This window comes from Gopherus flavomarginatus, chromosome 8 (assembly GCF_025201925.1).
Source record: "Gopherus flavomarginatus isolate rGopFla2 chromosome 8, rGopFla2.mat.asm, whole genome shotgun sequence".
NCBI classification, from domain to species: domain Eukaryota; kingdom Metazoa; phylum Chordata; order Testudines; family Testudinidae; genus Gopherus; species Gopherus flavomarginatus.
In genome coordinates this window covers 62,924,736-62,930,735 of record NC_066624.1, presented here as the reverse complement: position 1 = coordinate 62,930,735, position 6,000 = coordinate 62,924,736, and positions in this window count along the sequence as shown.

Here is a 6,000-nt window from a genome sequence, read left to right as displayed (position 1 = left end):
GTACTGCCAAAGGAGACAGATGGGTGGCAGTGGACAACAAAACAACCATGTGTTGGCAATACAGTATGTACAGCCAATAGTTAAGGGCTGAGTTTGTGGAGAAGCGTCACATCACAGAGCAGGGGAGAAATAGTTCTTCTATGTGGAATCTTTCCAATGAGTCCAATAAACATTAGCTCCGGCTGTAAACGGTTCTGGTGCAACTGCCTTGGGAATATTCAGTTCTGTTCTTAGCTCTCATGAAGCATAAGAACTGAGAGTTTATTGTTATCATGGTTCTATGCACCTCTCTGGCTGATCTGGTGAAGGTCTTACTCCCAACTTGATGGCATTTCTCTATCCGAACGTCTGTCTATAATGTGGTAACTTTGGAACACCACATCCAATCAATGCCAAAATTTCAGAGAATGCTCTAAGCATAACTGGGCAGAGCTCAACTGATTTGTGGGGAAATTGGAAAAACAAAAGGGGGAGAAATGGGGCCCCTGCCATCTGATTAGCATAGCCACAACTGCAAATACCTGTGCAATTGTCTATAGATAAACTATGGCACCAACTGACACCTTCCAGCATAACACTATTCCCAATAGAGTTTCATCCCCCCAATAGCATTTATTACATTGATACTCTGAATGATTTATCACCCAGGTGGAAAGAAGATGATGGGGGAGCAAGGTGAGGAATGGAGCTGTGCACACAGCCCCTGGCCTAGGCAGGGAGGGAGAATGCAGGACCTCAGTATGGGGGGTGGGGGGAGGAGAGAATGAGGAGACACACAGACTAGGGTTGCCAGGTGTCCAGTTTTTGATCAGAAAGTCCAATCAAACAGGAACCTGTACAGTGTCCAGTCAGATGTACTGACCAGACACCAAAAGTCCGGTTACTGTAGGGGGGGTGGGGGTAGGAGGAGGTATGGATCATCAACCCACACCTGTCCCTGCTCAGCCAGGACCACCTCCTACCTGCATCTCATGAGCAGGCAGGCTTCGTGCCAGCAGCTGCAGTTCCCGTCCCAGCCCCAGAGCAGAGGGAGGCCAGCTGGTGGTGGGAGAGAGGTGGAGAGGAGGGAGCAGCAAGTGTCAGGGGAGGGGTGGAGAAGAGCGAGCAGGGGGCAGGGCATCCAGATAAGAGGCAGGGCAGGGGGAGGTTCCAGCATTCCTGCTGCAGTGTCCAGTTTTCAGAAATTAGAAAGTTGGCAACCCTAGACCCCCAGGCAAGAGGAAGGTTGGGGGGAGTTGCAGAGAGGTTGGAGGAAAAGGAGGGATGCAAGAAGCCCCTGGTATGTGCACTGGGCTCAGCTACACAAGCTAGGAAATGTGAGACCCCTGACTTAATAAAACAATAATATCAATAATAATCCTTACCAGAAAGATACTGGAAGTCAAAACCTAGTGAGGCTAACAGCAAGGAGCACAAACTCTAGCAGGTTAAGTGTTAAAGTATAATAAGGCAGGCCAAGAAAGAATTTAGGAAGCAACTTGCTAAAGATGCAAAAACTAACAGTAAGAATTTTTAAAATACATTAGAAGCAGGAAGTCTGCCAAACAAGCTGTGGGGGCACTAGATGACAAAGGTGCCAAAGAAGCACCCAGGGAAGGTAAAGACATAGCAGAGAAACTAAATTAATTCTTTGCATCAATCTTCACGGCACAGGATGTGGGGGAGGTCCCCACATCAGAGCTATTCTCTTCAGGTGACAAATCCCAAGTATTCTCTTACATTGATGTGCCAATAGAGGAGGTTTTAGAATAAACTGATAAATTAAACAGTAATAAGTCACCAGGGCCAGATGGTATTCACCCAAGAGTTCTGAAGGAATTCAGATATGAAACTGCAAAACTACTATGTGTTGTATGTAACCTATTACTGAAACTAGACTCTGTACCAGGTTACTGGATGATAGCTAAAGTAACATTAATTTTTAAAAAGGGCTCTAAAGGTGATCCTGGCAGTTATAGGCTGGTGACCCTAACTTCAGTACCTGGCAAATAGTTTGAAATTATAGAAAAGAACAGAATTGTCAGACACGTAGATGCACATGTTGCTGGGGAAGGGTCAGCACAGCTTTTACAAAAGGAAGTCATGCCTCACCAATCTATTCAATTTCTTTCAGGGTGTCAACAAGCACGTGGACAAGCGTGCTTCAGACGATATAGAGTAGTTGGATTCTCATGGATCAGTAACAGATTTTCACAATGGAGGGAGGTAAACAGTGGTGTCCTCCAAAAATCTGAACTGGAACCTGTGCTGTTCATTAATCACCTGGAAAAGCAGGTGAACTGTAAAGTGAAGTTTGCAGATGTTACAAAATTATTCAAGATAGTTAAATCCAAAGCTGACTGTGAAGAGTTACAAAGGGATCTCTCAAAATAATACATACAAAATGATGGGGTTTAAATTAGCTGTTACCACCAAGAAAGAGATCTTGGAGTCACCATGACTTCAGCTCAATGCACAGCAGCAGTCAAAAAAGCTAACGAATGTTAGGAATCTTTAGGAAAGTGATTGATAATAAGACAAAAAATATCATAATGCCACTATATACATCCATGACACGCCCACACCTGGAATACATTTTACGGGTCTCATTGCCCCATCTCAAAAAGGAAATAGTGGAACTGGAAAAGGCTCAGAGAAGGGCAACAAACATGATCAAGGGTATGGAATGGCTTCCACACAAGGAGAGACTAAAAAGATTAGGACTGTTGAGCTTAGAAAAGAGATGAATAAGAGGGATATGTTAGAGATCTATAAAATCGTGAATGGTGTAGGAAAAAGTGTTATTGCCTTTTCCGACAATATAAGAACCAGGAGTCACCCAGTGAAATTAAGAGGCAGCAGGTTTAATAAAAACAAAAGGAAATATTTTTCATACAACGCAACAGTTAAGCTTTGCAACGCGTTGCCAGGGGATGTTGTAATGACCAAAAGTATAACTGGATTAAAAAAAGAATTAGATAAATTCATGGTGGATAGATCCATCAATGGCTGTCAGCTAAGATGGTCAAGGGATGAAACCCCATGCTCTGGGTGTCCCTGAACTTCCAAATGCCAGAAGCTGGGACTGGATGGTGGGGATGGATCACTCAATAATTGCTCTATTCTGTACATTCCCTCTGAAGCATCTGGTACTGACCACTGTCAGAAAACAGGATACTGACTAGATGGACCATAGTCTGACCCAGTGGGGCCGTTCATATTCCTGTGTCATTAAACTAATTCAAAGGAAGCCTGGAGAGAGGTGTGAGAACACATAAGTTCAGAGCAGAGTAAGAGGAGAGCTCTGTGCTATGTGTGTCCAACCTTTCCTAGCAGAGGGGAGTTTGAAGCAATTGCTCTCCTACCTTGGGGCCCTGTGGGGGAATCCTGCAGAGATCTATGCCTTCACCCGTCCTGTTTCATGGGAATCTGTGGCTTTTGTGAGAGTCTGGTTTTGAAGTTTTTTTGTTGGAGTATTGTGACTTTGAGGTCTGTAATCGAATGACTCCAACAAGAAACTGCAGAACTGGAATTAATTTGCAAACTGGACACCATTAAATTAGGCTTGAATAAAGACTGGGAGTGGATGGGTCGTTACAGAAAGTAAAACTATTTCCTCACGCTAATTGTTTTTTTCCCCTGCTGTTACTCACACCTTCTTGTCAGCTGTTGGAAATGGGCCATCCTGATTATCACTACAAAAGTTTGTGTTTTTTTTCTCCTGCTGATAATAGCCCACCTTAACTGATTACTCTCGTTATAGTTAGCATGGCAACAGTCATTTTTTCATGTCCTCTGTGTAGATATATATATATATATATATATATATATATATCTTCCTACTGTATTTTCCACTGCATGTGTCCGATGAAGTGGGTTTTAGCCCATGAAAGCTTATGTTCAAATAAATTTGTTAGTCTCAAAGGTGCCACAAGTACTCCTGTTCTTTTTGCTGATACAGACTAACACGGCTGCTACTCTGAAACCAGTATCAGAGAGAGACCCTGCCCACTTATAGACTCTGTCCTACTTTTCTGCAGGATAGAAAACTTTCCATTCTTTTCTGTGTTTTTCCGTTCTTCTCAGTGGCTGAGAGCTACAGGCTAGCATTTAATTTCTTGAAAGATTTCAATTTGCTTAGAATGGGCTCTGTCCTCCACAACGCTCCGTCGCATTCTCCCATTTAAAGGCCCTTTCCCTGGCACCACTCTGTTCTGTGTGGTCACCAATGGCATGGGAGTCATCTCTGACTGAAGTTCTGGTATATTGCATCATGTAAATATTTTATAAGATTAACAGTAACAGAAGAGCAGTGCAATTAACAGCCACAAACAAGCTGGGCAGGGCGTACAAGGGTGCTCATTAAAACCATCAAACCTAATCTAAAGGGAACCACTGGGTTTGAGAGTGCTCAGCCCAAACTCCCGCACCAAAATCTGATAGTCTCGCTCTCTGACAAGAGGCAACCCAGTCCTAAACTAGCCTACAGGTCTCCTTCACCCCAGGGAAGCGAAGTCCTGGAGTGTTCCTGAAGAAAAAACTAGCAGAAAATAGGAACAACTAGGAACTTGTCTGCTCATGTTGTCAACACACTCCCCAAATGTAGAAAATAGCTACAACAGAAACACCGCAGCTTTGATCCAAACCTCACTGATACCTGTGGGAGTTTTTCCACTGACTTTAATTAACTTTGGATCAGACCATATGTGAACATCAATAAGATTGTTTTGAGACGTTGTTACAGTTCAGGGAAAGGAAAATCTAAGTGTAATTATTTTTAACATACTTTAGAAAAAATGGAAAGTACATTATTCCTAAACACCTAAGTCACACAAAGCCGAGGTCAAAGTGATCAGTAGTCTGCCTCTGTTGGCTATTATGAGAGATACCAGACTTGAAAGGCCATTATCCAGGGTTCTAATGAAAGGAAGCAACACAAAGAATTTTGGTATCAGGCACAAAGTTGGGAGGAACAGCCCTCAGCCCAGCTCATCATCTGTAGAGAGCATTTGGAAAATGATCACTTAGGCAAATCTTATTTATGCCTGAGTCTTCTATTAATTATTTTCTTTTATCATGGCTAGCAGTGAGTGTCTGGTCTAGTTATCTCCTCCAGGCTGAGCTGCGAGATCATGTGACTGCTCTGCTTCAATAAACGGGAATAAGCAGATTCCAAAAGTTCTTGCATTTTTTGAAGGGAAAAGTTGAATTGAATTTGCTGGCTTTTCCTGTGCTCCCAAAGAAACCTCCCACCCATCAGAACTCTCTGTACGCTGCTACCAGCAGGATTTTCCTCTGATCAGCTTTCCCTTACCATTCTGTGTGAAGCTTGCAATAATGCTGCTCCTTGTGCTGTCCCTGTTCTATGGATCAACAGAAAACTTCAGCTTACATGGCTGTTAAGCCAGCCCCCCATTCTGTGTGAAGCTGACAGCTTTATGGAGTTATGACGAACTCTCTCAGTATGTTTTAGGTAGTAAATTAAGATGGACAAATAAAAGGGCTCATAGGTAGAAAGAAGAGGGTTGGAGTTAGGGTAGGTGCTATTCATGGCAGCTAATGAGTGGAGTGTCTTGGGGCTCTCTGCTGGGAGCGGTATTTTAAATGATGTTGATCAGTGCCTTATAAACAAATGCAATATGTACAAATTATTAAATTTGCAAGGGACAGTAAAATAAGAATTGCAGTTAAGATATGAGAAATATAACTATTTTATAGTTTACACATCATATACTAGGCAAGCAGGGAAATCCATTTATTCATGACTGAATATCAGTGACATCATAACACAATTTTCTGAAGACTTTGTTAGCCATCGCTAACTTCAAGTGTTCAGCAGCTAACTTTGCAATGATCTTGCTGCACACTGTCCATCCATCTCCTTGCTGGTTGTCCTCTACTATGAAGTCCCTTCACAATTCCGTCAATAATAACTGTCTTAAGATTATTTCCAGCTATAGGCATAATGTGACTAAAGTATGTAAATTTGCATCTGTTGATTTCTGACATCAGGGGCTGCTT